Genomic DNA, 14,610 nt, shown 5'->3' with positions numbered 1-14,610 from the left:
CAGCGAAGGGATCATCGAATTTCATCACTCGCGAGGATCTGGAGCACCTCTTGGAGAACCTTGGAAAATACAAAACATCGCATGTCCATTGTCATCAACCTCCTTATCCTTCCACTAAGCAAAGGATTCCACTCCCCAAAGGTTACGTTTCTCCAACCTTCACCTTATATGATGGAACTGGCAATGCTCGGGAACATGTATCTCGTTTTCAAGAAGCCCTGAGAGAATATGAACATAATCATGTCGTTCGTCTCAAGGAATTCTCAAAGTCTCTGAAAGGCAGAGCATACACCTGGTATAACAACATCGCACTAGGGACTATCAACAATTGGGGAGAAATGGTTAACGCTTTCTATAGGAAATACTTCTTCGTATCAGAACAAGTCACCCTTTCCGACCTTGGAAGAATGTTTCAGAGGGTCAGTGAAAATCCCAATGATTATGTGAAAAGGTTCAGAGTCCAAGCCCTGGATTTTCATGACCCAAACTTCACGGAGCAACAACTGGTGGACTTGTGCATCAATGGCATGCTCCCGGTCTACAGGGCCTTGCTGGAGAACCTTTGATTCCAGACTTTCTCAGAGCTTCACGAAGCTGCGAAGAGGTCAGAAACCACTACACCCTCTCTTTTGGAAAGAGCAAAGCTACAAAGGCTAAAGAACCGCGAGACACTCGAGGTAGCAGACGTCTGATCAAGAATCAGTAAAACCTCCAGCCTTCCACAAACACTGTTGCAGAAGGGAGCAAACAGAAAGCCAAACCCCCGCACAAGCATACCTTAGCTCTTTCAAAAGCACAAAGTTATGATAATCAAGATGCACAAGCCTCTGACCAACGCACAAGAGTTCCTGATCAAGAAGCACCTGGCTTTCCTTTTTCCATTGAAGAGGTGACTTCCACAGGTTCGTCAATCATCCCACAAGCGACTGCGGAGTTTTAAAGCACATTTTCAAAGAGAAGGTTGATCCATAATATCTTCAACTGGGGACTGAAGGAGTACCAAGAATCCTCTCCCAGTCAGAACCTTTACACTCTCTGAACAACCTATCAAAACGGCAGTTCAATCCTTGGTCGAACGTGAATTGTGTTATCTGTCGAAGGCACAAAGGAGAGACATGCTCACAGTACTGAACCACATCGTGTCAAGAAGTCCATTCCGAAAATACTTCTTGATCCTCCAGCCACGGAGCAAGAGATGTACGACTGGGGACTGCTTATCACAGTTAATCTCATAAGAAACGAATTTGGAAGAACGTTGATCAATGCTTACACCGCCATCAACAACATTCCACCGAAAACCATCGGATCCACATGCATCACTCGACAAGAAGATACTCATGCTCCATCTCAATCAGAGACCCTGAAGGAGCGTTCAGAAATACTTATGGCTACATCATTCTCAAAGTGAACAAAAGTTCAACCTGGACAGAAACCAAGTTTCACATAATCAGGAAGATCCAGGATATGGCATGTCCTTCAGACGAGCGTGGATCCACGCTAAAATGATGGGTACTTACAAAGCGTCTTTGGTTACACATCTCTCCAACGAAGAAAGTTCTGATCCAGAAGATTTGACAGACATTCCATCATCAGAGTACTTTGAGGAATTTCGACGAGGTTGAAGCAAGAACCTGCAAAATATGCATAGACATTCATCAAGAGGTTCCGCGCTCAGGAAAGTCTCATTCCATGTCTATGTCATTTATTTACCCACATGCTATCCTAGCATGGGGACTTAATTATGCTAGCAACTCTACAAGACGTTATGAATGGTAGCTTCACCGCATTAGTATTTTACCAAGTGGTTGAATCTGACGTTTCTCCGAATCAAGCACTGAAATATTCATTACTGACATCCAAACATGGAAAAGAACACTTTGGGTGTTTCTCCTGCTAGTCCATGTGTTCCACAAAATCAGAAATCTCTAATGTCTGCACAAGTGTCGAATCCCACTACTGCAACGAAAGGGATGCTGAATCAACAGAAGATACTCCAGGGCCGAGACGATCAAACCCCTAAGATATTCGATGCTTAAGGAATATACGCTTCAACACTCAAGCATCTAAAAAAGCTATCAAATTGTACTCCCAATCAAAGAGTACAGCTTCAGCACAAATATCTCGATGATGACACATTGATTCAACACCAGCACGATCAAAGTGTAACTAAACAATAAGTCTCCATTATCCCATGATAAGACTTCTGAAGCATATGCAACATCATTCATACATGGATGGCACTAAATCGTTCAATATATACTGGGAAACTTGAGGTGATTCCGTGAAACTTCATCAACGGGTTTTCTCTACATTACAAGCCCCTGCATGATTGAGGAACTTTCTCTCTTCACCAATCACATCCAGTATGAAAACTGCTGATGCTATCTACGACAACAATGTTGACTGACTGACAAAGCCAGATCGTGGTAAAGTTATGCTTTCAGGAGCATTCAGGTTGAACTCTCAGTACACCTTCATCTTACGGACGCTCAACTCATAAACTAGTTCATGAATGTAAAAGGCTCACTGGATGAAGGAGCAAAGTTTATATCTATAATCATGGTTCTAGCCTTTTCGGTCTTTGGAGCAACTTCAACCATGGTATCAACATCAACAATAATCTCTAGAGGAGCACCATCCATGATCTCAGCATCGACAAGGATCTCTGGAGCGTAATCATTCATGGTTTCAGCACCAAAAACGGTCTCAGGAGCAACATCCTCAGGGATTCATCAACTAATCATTCTCTAAAGTGTTACACATGAAGCGGACTTATCTAAGACCAATGATTCATATCAAGATGTGCAGGCCTGCTAACATGCTCACATGAAAGTCTTTCCAAAGCTGGCACGACTGGTGGGCATAATCCAAAGTCTTCTACAAGATGTTCTCAGCACCTCTACAAATGAGATACAACACACTTCAGGCCATGGGTTTGCAATAACGTACCAATGGGTGAGGAATGGGACAATGTTTCCTCAATGAAAGATGTTCGCCTATGTCTCTTCTACAACATACCAAAAGGGTGCATCAATCGTACATACGAGATGCAAGATATGGCCTTTACCGTCAGGTCTATGAAATCTAAAAAATTTGTACGGGATTACAAATTACAAATGTGCACGCTTCGCTGGATGACCTATACAACTTCAAATTGAGTGATTATTGTCTCATTAGACAACTCAGTCTCTTAGATTCAAAAGTTGGGGTCAAGCATCAAATTCCGACGTCGTATGAGGTTCCTACAGTTTCCAGAGCGTACAACATGCACGCAGCAATTCTTAGACGGGATTCATAACTTCCACAGTCGATCGGTCTCCACCAGTTCCTTCCTCTAAATCCTTCATCAAGGTACCTCCAACTTCGACCAACTAGGTCTTTACATCAATTTTTATACCTGGGTCCTCTATCTAGGTCTCACCAGAAGAAGGGAAAACGAAAGGGAGAGACTTAACAAAATACTGGGAACTGACGGTCCACTTGTCAAGACGATCGATTTCACAATCCAAAACCGATCAAGAAATCAAGACCAGAATAAAACCTCACATCTCCCAGAAGTCCAATGTTCAAGATATCATGGAAAGAAAACTAAAGAAAGTCAGCAAAATAAGATTTCTGCTTTTCTTCATCCATCTTCTTCAACACTGCATCACTGGTGGTGAAAGAAGTGTCACCTTCCACCGCTTTCCTTATAGCATCAATCTTTTGACGAAGCCACTTCAGATTGAAGCCAATTTCTTCAGCTTTCTTCAAGTTGTACTCCCAATCAAGGATACATCCCGGGTGACAGTATTTCCAGTTGTGATGCGGATATCATTTATAACACGCAATATGGCTTCCACTTTCCTCGTCAAGAAATAACTATGCTCCGGATCCTTGGTAACGACGATGTGCCCATACATCTTCCACGGTTTCTCGTACAAGCCTGCATATCCAAAGGGAACGCTGAATCCGCCAACTAGTTCATGATACGGGAGTGAAGCATCGAACGTAGGATCAAAAGAAACTCCTGCACTTGTATATTCATGCACCACTATACGGTTCTCAATTACTGGAGCAGCCTCCAGGGAAACAGTTTCTTCAGTATTCTCTACTGGTGTTTCGGTTTCTTCTATCACTGAAGCAGCAACAATCTGAGTTTCCAAGACTTCAATGACAACCTTATCATGGACTTGAAGTGCAGAGATGGTTGTGTCTTCATCAATAACTCCAGGGCAGTTTGAGTTATCCTCATTGGTTTCAATATCCTCAACTTCGGTATTTGGCACCTAATACGAAGATTACATGAGGTTAGAGTCATTTAATCTTGAAACCAAATGAGATCATAAAATACATCATACAAGAAATCCAACATTATCAATATTAATCATTATATACTCAAGTCACGAGCAAATAGCATGAAAGTCATGAAAATACGTTTTACGGTAACCTCGTCTGAAGAAACTGTATTCTACCCTGTACTAAAAGACGAACTGGGAGCAATCTACGAGGAATCTGGAGATGGGTTATATACCATTATCTTCGTATGGATGTCCTCTACAACATCTAAAAAATTCATGACAATCCGATGAACTAGAAAATATATGTGGCTAAAACATGGAGCAACATGCCATCTGAAAAAGTTCTGAAGGTCTCTTGGAAGTTCACTATTTCGCCTTTTTCAGGCCCTAAACATGCTCAAACTTCAAAGACCTTCTGTCATAAAGCTTGGAAATTTCCTGGTATTGAAGATACATATGCAAACCTCGAAAATCCGATTTCGGACGAAGATTCTACAGCGTTTCTAGTAAAATCTGAAGTCTGAAATTTTCAGGTGACATATTTCGGCAAAGTTATCCATAAATTCACATGGATTTTCATTCATTCATTCACGAATCAGCGATATCATATTTCTTTGAAGAAATTACAGGAGATATGCTTACTAAGGGAGTCTCTAAATCATTTGAAAGCTCGACGATGCCAGAATCTCCGTTGACAACATCATGTAGCCTTACTTCTGGGTGCTCCGCCCCGAAGACTTTCTTCCATATCCGAGGAGTCTACATTGATCTGAAACCTCACTACATGATCATCCTATGGTATAGTTGATGAAATAACCAGGAGTACAACTCAGTATGAAGGATCTCTCACCATCACTCAGAGGTCCCAGAAGTACCATTTCTTGAAGTTACACCCGCGGAGATGTCATCCCTGGAAACATCGTCTTTGAAACTGTCATCATGGGAGTCAGTCATTCTTGCAAAGTGGCTGTGACAGATGCATAACATTCAGCGCATAATTTATACAAAGCGCAGGATTCAGCAAAACAACGAATCATGGAATAAAGATGCTCGCACCAGCGTCTGCAAAAATGAACGAACGAGCGTCTGCGCTAAAACGGATTCTTTTCTTGGGCCTGGACCGCGAATCCTAAACGACCAAGGTCCCATCGTCCAAACCAGCGGTTCAACACCAAATTTATGCTCATCAAACGACGCTCCAATCATGACATTGAAGCCTTCGTCAAGTCGTGGTTTCCTCATGCTCTCTAAATCCGGTAACGTCTCAACTCACGACTAAGTTCAATTACTGGTATTATTATTTATGGCCGGGAAATCACCATTTAATGCTGACTGAGGAACACAGCTTTCCTCAGTAAGCAGGGGACTTAATGTAGATGGTGGATTTTCGACAAAGGCTAAAATCTTAAACTCATAATTATATGAAGCTCTGATTCAGCAATCAGACGTGAGTATCGAGACACGGGTCTCTCATCGAATTCTCAACGGAGAGTACTTTCTCTTAGAGTACATGTAGATATGTATTCTCACGACTGGACAACGACATATCTCATGAATACTGAATACTTTCGGTGATTATTTCTATATAGTATCACGAGATGGACGGCTCCTAGACAGCTTGCTCTGCTAGTATAGAGCGATAACGTCTTCAGGAACAAACAACAAGTTTACCCTGACTATATAAAGGATATGACTTACCGACAAGCTCATATCGGGATAATTATGCTCCTAGACAGCTTGCTCTGCTAGTATAGAGCCACAAAGTTAATTAATCCTAATTAAGATTAATTCTGCCGTGACATTCACTACTGAATTCCCAGAATAATCTATTATTGCTCTTATTCCATGGTCGAATCCATGACTGGTCCCATGGAATGACAATAACAATTGCTCCTATTCCATGGTCGAATCCACAACTGGTCCCATGGAATGGCAATAAATAATTGTTCTGATTCTATGATCGAATCCACAGCTTGATCTCATAGAATAGCAATAACTATATTATCTCATTACTCCGATTTCATGATCGAATCCACAACTGGTCTCATAAATGGTAATAGATAAATCTTAATTACTCTGATTCTACGGTCGAATCTACGATCCCATGGAATGGTAATGCTCACTTTATTATTCTGAATTCGTAGTCGAATCCTCAGCTGATCTTATGAATTAATAATAAACATCTTATTGCTCAGTTTTGTGGATTATTCTCCACCGAATTCCACAATTAATAATAAATAATCAACAACCGGGCGTCTGAGCTACCTCTAAGTAAGCCACGATTCAAATGGTGAAGGTGTATTCAACAATGATACACTAACAGTCACCGCACGAACGAGTAGTTCAAAAAATACAACGAAACGATGAACCTATGCAAAATAGAGAAGAAAATAATAAAAAATTAAAAATATTGACCAGGGTGCTGGGAGCACGGACACACGACCGACCGACCGTGTCGTGGTCAATCCCACGCCAGTTTTATATTTTTAATGCATTTTTATTATTTTCCATCATTTGATGAAAATTCTCTCATTTTATCAAATCTCCTTCGTCTCGAGGAAACTCCTCGGTTTCATGGTACTTCCATAAATCCATAAAAAATAACATAAAATTAAGGAAAGGAGTGTGGGGCGTGACCATTGGCCAACCGGCCATGCCTTGGTCCCAACCGGCCCCACACCCCACAGTTCCTTATTATTTTATTAGTATTATTATTTCTCTAATTTCATGAAAAAACTCCTTGATTTCATGGTATTTTGCACAAATCATCATATAATAATAAATAAAATAAAAAATGAAAAACTTGTGGGACCGGGTCACTAGCCGGCCGGCCATGCCCTAGCCGGTCCAACACGCCCTTTGCTTTATTATTTTATTATTATTTTTCCTATTTTTCCTTGAATTCATCAAATTCCTTGATTTTATGGTATTTCTCTCAAATTAGGAAAAATTCCCTCAAATCATCAAAAATACCTAAGAATATTAAAAAATTAGGGAAACTCGTCGGGACCGGGCCCTAGCCAGCCGGCCGCACCTCCACGGTCCCACACGCCCTTGTTTTTATTATTTTAATATTTTGCTTCCCTGATCTCATGAAAACTCCTTCAATTCATGGAAACTCCCCAAATTCATCAAATTTCTCAAAATTCATGAATTTTTCATAAAATCATCATAATATTATAAAATTAAGGAAAAGGAACCACAGGACCGTGGTCACGACCGGACGACCATGCCTTGACCACGGAGGTCCCACACCTCCTCATTCATTATTTTATAATTATTTTTCATCATCTCATGGTGTTTTCCTCAGTTTCGTCGAAACCCTAATTTTGGGATATTTTCTCGAATGGATGCTCAATTGCACGCCAGAAAATATCAAAATTCTCAAGACTGAGACGCGGACGCCTTGGTCACACGAGAACGCTATCTTGACCGACCAAGATTGGCTCTTTGGCTCAGGGAAGCCGGTCCCATCAATTTTCACAGTTTTGACCTAATTTGCACAATTGCTCGTATTAGGTCCAAAACTCTTCCAAACACTTTGGATTTTCATGAAGTGATCGTCAGGCGGTCACGGGACAACCCAGGGCCGGTTTCATGACTCCATGGTCGGTCCCTCGCCTCGTCATAATTAATTAGGTTTTCTCACCTAAGGCTCAGAAGAGCATTTTTAAAAAAATGATTAAGCCAGCATTTAATCATTCTTCCACCAAAAAATCGTCAACTCTTCAGGAGTTCTTCGTATTTGCTCACGTGAGCATATGGACACTACATGGTTGATCCACGGTCCCATGTAGTCGCTCCCTCCTTCGTCCCATGGTTGAAATTCTGACGAACCATGAATTGATCATCAATTGATCAAACTAGGGTTTCTGAATCCAAGGATCATCATTCCTGATTCCAACCTTAATAATTTTACGACGACCTCATGGTTATTAATTTTATTAATTATGCTCGGTTCAACGACCAGTATTCTAATTAATATTTTTGGTACGCTGCCAATAATCCATCAGATGAGCAACACATGCTCAGACGATCAAATATTCAACAATTCGTCACATGAGCAACACTTGCTCAGATGATAAATATTTAATCAAACCAAGGAATATTGGTTCAACAATCAATATTCAACGATCCATCGAATGAGCAATACTCGCTCACTTCATCGTAAGAACTATACTTCTGTCTCATGATATGTTCAATTCATGAGTTTCAGAACATCATGTTCAACTCAGCAACCACATGGACTCATCGTCACATCAAACCACGAAGTCATCAATTGACCAACAAACCACTAGACGTCAATCGTGTCACTTTGGAGGATATCACTTAGGGTTCTGGTCTGGCGGTCTACGACACGTGTGTTCAAATACACGATTGAATGTGAGAAAGTCGTGCAATCATTTGAAGGAATCCACGAGGTAGTGGGTGGAAAATAGACCAAGTCTCCACACGATTGAGCAATTGGTTTCGAATACGATCTCCACTTCCCCACTCCTTGATTCCATCAACTGTCACACTTCATGGGATCATGGTGTCTAAAATTCCAGCAATATAAATAAGTCTTTGAATCATGATTGAATCATCGGCATCATCAGTATCGTCAATCTCACGTCAAACTGACAACACGAGATCATCAACTCATCAATTGAGCAACTACTCTCAATTGAGCAATTCAATCATTCAGAGCTTATCATATTCAGAATTCGCACACCCACAATCTTTGATTACCATTGATTCCACACATTTCTCAGCTTCCCTCCTACAGATCAACCCATCCTCTCTTGTGACCGAATTTACTCTGGAACGGTCATTGTCTTGATTTAGGCCGGAGTACTACAGATTGATCTCTCGAATCTAAAGCACCCCCTTTGCAGCGGTGCATCTGTGTGAGGTTTAACATTTTGCTCGGTTCGAGGAGTCTCCTCCGTACGTCCGTCTCCTCAATTCCTTAAAAACCATCAAATCGTTTTTCCCCATCTACACCTTGATATGTAGATGGGGAGAATTTACTGTTACCTTAGAAGATGTGTCTGTTTTGATGCATCTCCCGATTACAGGTAATTTCTCTGGAGGTCTTTAGGATGAGGAAAAAGTGGTTTTTGACACTTTGACAGATACGATGGAAGAAGTGAACAAGGCGTCTGGTAGTAAAGGTTGTTATGCCCATTGGTTGACACGTTGGTGGCCAGGAGATGAAGTTTCTGATATTCCCATCACCGGTATGTTACCTATTGCCGCTTTCTTATGCTTATGGTTATCCAGAGACATATTCGAAGAAAGTGGACATTTGTTGAAGCCTTTCGTAATCCCTTTCGCTATTAAGATGGCTCAAGGTGAGCAACTCCCAATAGGTAGCTTATTCCTGGGTTCCTTGTATTCTAACTTAGACTCCTTGGTGTTAGATTCCAGCGTGTCGAATGGCTTCATGAAGATTGAGTGTTATGTTAACACGATGTTTCTTCAAGCTTTGATGTGGGAACACTTCAAGAATTATGCGCCTATCCCACGTAATATCTTGCAAGGACCAAATATTGATGCCTGTCACATCTTCGCCGAGAAAGATAATGCCTGAATCATGCGTTGGTCTACAAAGCATCCTCGGTCTAAAGCACGCCTCATTGATGTGTTGGATGAAGAATCGGAGTTCGACTTTCATCCGTGGGTGTCAGTTCCTGATTATGTTTCTCAACCAACGACTTTTAATACTGGAGAGAGCATGACTATGAAATCTGGTGCTAACCCGAATGATGGTGAGAGATCCTTCATGTTGAGATGTACTCCTGGTCACTTGTTATACGTTATGCATGGAGAGTGGGCCGTATAAGAATACAACATTGATAGGGCGGCTCTACAGATGGGTATGGATCAATGTGTTCCAACTACCCGGAGAAGGAAACCATCAGTTGATCAGCTTGCATCTCGTTTAGATCACACTCACGTGGAAAGGAGTAGTTACTGGTTTCCTGGTTCTGATAGATTTGCATATGTAACCCCAGGTTATATAGAATTTTGGCATCAATAATTTGAGAGGTTGCATGAATTCGTGACAGTTAGTCAGCCTCCAGTGAAGATTCCTCCGTCTGCTGAGATGATCTCTGGTCGACCAAGACTGAAGTACCTTTCTGGTGATAAAAGAAAATTATCTCCAGGATCTTCTCAAGTAAGATTCTACACATGTCTTTTATGAAACCAAGGTAACTGTATTATGATCATGTTATTGAATTCTTTACAGGACGGTCGTAGTGTAAGACCTCGAATCCATGCATATTTTTCAGATATTGGAGAAGTTTTTCATGGCGGAGAAGGAAGGAACAAAAGTTATAAGCTGTTACCTAATACCGTGAAGTCCCCAGTTCGTTCTTTGGTGAGTTCCCAATATTTCTCACCGTGACTTTCATTGCTATTAACATTAGAATCATGAATCCAATGTTGTAAATTTTGTTGCAGAATTTTACTCCATCAAGTCTTGAAGGTCTTCAATTTTCTGCTACTGAACAAGCAATCGCTGATTTGAGTGACGAAGAAACTGTAAGTATTTCTTCACATGTTCAAATGTGGTGCTTCATAGATGAAAATATTGATTGTAAAGAGCGTGTACAGGAGGATGTCGTCATGGAGATGGAGAATTCTGGAACTCAATCATCCTCTGGGAATGGGAATGGAGGTAATTCCCAAGATTTCGGAGCCGAATGGAAGTGATGTTCCTCTTGTCGTTGATGTGGACAATTATAACCCCTTGGACACTTTGGAGACTCCTCAAGTAAGTATATATCCTGTATATTCTTCATAGAAGTATAAAAGTGTTGACTTGTGAATGAATGAGAACCCATGTGAATATATGAAAACTTAGTCTAATTTCGTCGTCAGAAAATTCAGAACCCAGCTTTTTAGTAGAAATGCTGTATAATCTTCGTCCGGAGTCGGATTTTGATGATCTGCATGTGCAAATTCAAGCCCGGAAAATTTCCAAGCTTTAGGAAAGAAGCTTTTTAAGTTTTGAGCACGTTCAGAGCCTGAAAAAGGCGAAATAATAAACTTCCAGGAGACTTCCAGAACTTTTTCAGATTGCGCGTCACTTGATATTTTTGCCACATCTACTCGCTTGTTCATCGGATTGTCATGAAAGTTTGACATGTCATAGAGGACATCCATACGAAGAGAATGGCATATGACCCATACTCAGATTACTTGTAGATTGCTCCAAGTTCGTCCCTTAGTACAGGGAAGAGTTCAGTTTCTTCAGACGGACTCATCGTAAAATGTGTTTTCATGACTTTCAATTTATTTTATTGTTCCTTGAATGTAGTATGATGAAATTTGATGATATTGCCTTGCGGGTATATTGTGTTTTATAATCTCCTTTGGCTTCGTGACTCTAACCTCATGTAATCTTCGTATTAGGTGCTAAATACCGAAGTTGAGGATACTGGAGCCAATGATGATAACTTTAACCCTTCCGAAGTTATTGATGAAGAGACAACCATCCCTGCACTTCGAGGCCATGACAAGTTCGCTGCTGATTTTATGGAAAACCAGATGGTTGTTGCCTCAGTGATAGAAGAAACCGAGATAGCAGCGGAGAGTACCGAAGGAACTGTTGCTTTGGTCGTGGAAGCCTCTCCAGTGACTGAGAGCCGTATAATAGTGTATGAATATCCAACTGCAGGGGTTTCTTTCGATCCTCCCTTTAACACTTAACTCCCGTATCATGAACTGGTCGGTGGATTCAACATTTCCATTGGATATGCACGCTTGTGCGAGACGATATGGAAGAGGTTTGGCCACATGATCGTTGACAGGAACCCTGGGAGTGCTTATGCTTTAACCATGCAAGTAGGATTTATCTTGCATGTAGTGAGTGATATGCATACGAGACCCAGGAATACCGTGACTCCATATATACTCTTTGATTGGGAGTTTAACTTGGAGAATTCAGAAAGACTTGGCCTCAACGTGAAATGGCTTCGTAAGAAAATAAACGTTATCAAGGATTCATGTGAGAAGAACATACCCTTTACCAATGATGTTGTGAAGGAGAAGGAGGAAAAGATTCCCAAGCTGACTGAGGAGTTGAACAAGGAGAGGGCGTCTTTGCAAATCTTGAAGGATGCTGATGAGCGAAAGCCTTTTCTTGCTGATCTCTTGAACTTCTGAACTTCTGAGAGATGTGAGGTTTATACTTGGGTTTTTATATTTAGATGGTTTTGGATTGACTGATGGTTAAGGATTTTCTTGTAGATTTGATAGAGAATTTCTTTTACGAAATATGAACTGAATTTTGATAAATTGCTGAATTCAAATACTGATTGCAAGTATTGCAAATGTTTTGGAGGAATTGAAATACAAATGAAAGAAAATCCTAAATGTTAAATTCAAACGCCATGAATGCTTCGAACGCCCAATACCTTAAATGTCCAATAATTTCAGATAAATGCCTTGAGCCAATTTTCTTGAATTACTGGTAGGGTTCTGCCATCTGTGTTGATCAATTTGTAGTATCCTCCGACCACGGACTTAGCGACCATGAATGGTCCTTCCCAATTGGAGTTCCTTGTAGAATAAAGACCGCCCTGAACTGCTTTGAGAACCAGGTCCCCTTCATGAAACTTGTTAGGCTTGGTCGATCGTGCCTTGAATATCTTCCGTTGATTCGGAATTCCCTGTTTGACGGAATTCCACGATTGTGGCACATATGGACACTCACGCGGAAGAGAGTATCCAGCATAGTGTTGATCATGCTTAGCCAGGTCTTCAACAATAAACCTCTCGATGGAGTGACCGATTTGAAGAAGTTTTGAACCCAACCATTGAGTGTAATATTGCTGAGGTGAAGTTATCCACTCATAGCTTTTGATGACTGCTAAGTTTTTCATGGGGAGAAGTCCCTGGACCATAGTAGCGTATTTGAACATTGGTAATATTGGAGCATGAGGAGGAATAAGACTTGCCTGAGCTCGAAACCTTCTGACAAAGGTGTGCGGATTTTCTCCAAGTTCCTACATAAGTCCCATCAGAGTTTTTACTTCTTCCAGATGCTCAAACGGTGGTGCGTCCTTTGCTTTGTCTTCCGACTCGGAATCCTTGTCGATGACAGGATGTTTTGAAGGCATCATTATCCTTCCGGCATGAATCCAAGTTCTTCCAAGGACCATATCGTATCCAGGGTCTTCCCGGATTATGAAAAACATGGCCTCAGTGCAGATCAATCTTTCCGTAACTTTGAGAGTGATGAAGCCGTATGCGTCTCTGGAGATTCCTTCGTGGTCTCTAATTTCTATGGGAGCGTGGGTGGATTCCTGTCGAGTAATACCGGCAGCTCTGAGAGTTTTCAAAGGGATGATGTTGACAGCGGTACCAACATCGACGAATGCCCATTTGAACTCATTTCCTTTAGTGTGCACTGTGGTGAGCAGTCCCCAGTCATACATTTCTTTGTCGGTGGCTGAAGGTTCGGTGGTGGTTTCTTGGATCAGCAGACGTTTTCCGGACACGATGTGGTTCACTGCAGCAAACATGTCTTTCCTTTGAGCTTTCGAAAGATACAACAACTCGCAGACATGTTCGATCGGAGATTAGACCGCTTCCTTGACAGGAGGTTCAGAGATGGTAAAAGTTCTGACTGGGAGGGGGTTTTTGTGCACTCCCTCAGTCCCCAGGTTGAGCTCTCCTGGGTTGTCACGTGACCGCCTAACGATCACTTCATGAAAATCCAAAGTGTTTGGAAGAGTTTTGGACCTAATACGAGAAATTGTGCAAATTAGGTCAAAACTGTTAAAATTAATGGGACCGGCTTCCGTAAGCCAAAGAGCCAATCTTGGTCGGTCAAGATAGCGTGCTCGTGTCCCCAAGGCATCCGTGTCTCAGTCCTGATAATTTTGATATTTTCTGGCGTGCAATTGAGCATCCATTCGAGAAAATATTCCAAAATTAGGGTTTCGACGAAACTGAGGAAAACACCATGAGATGATGAAAAATAATTATAAAATAAGGAATGAGGAGGCGTGGGACAGCCGTGGTCAAGGCATGGTCGGTCGGTCGTGACCACGGTCCCGTGGTGCCTTTTCCTTAATTTTATAATATTTTGATGATTTTATGAAAAATTCATGAATTTTGAGAAATTTAATGAATTTAGGGAGTTTCCATGAATTGAAGGAGTTTTCATGAGTTCATGGAAGCAAAATATTAAAATAATAAAAACACGGGCGTGTGGGACCATGGAGGCATGGCCGGCCGGCTATGGCCCGGTCCCACGAGTTTTTCATAATTTTTTAATATTTTTAGGTATTTTTGATGATTTGAAGGAATTTTTCCTAATATGAGAGAAATA

The sequence above is a fragment of the Papaver somniferum genome, chromosome 3 (genome assembly GCF_003573695.1).
Source record: "Papaver somniferum cultivar HN1 chromosome 3, ASM357369v1, whole genome shotgun sequence".
Lineage (NCBI taxonomy): Eukaryota > Viridiplantae > Streptophyta > Magnoliopsida > Ranunculales > Papaveraceae > Papaver > Papaver somniferum.
This window is presented reverse-complemented; position numbering follows the sequence as displayed.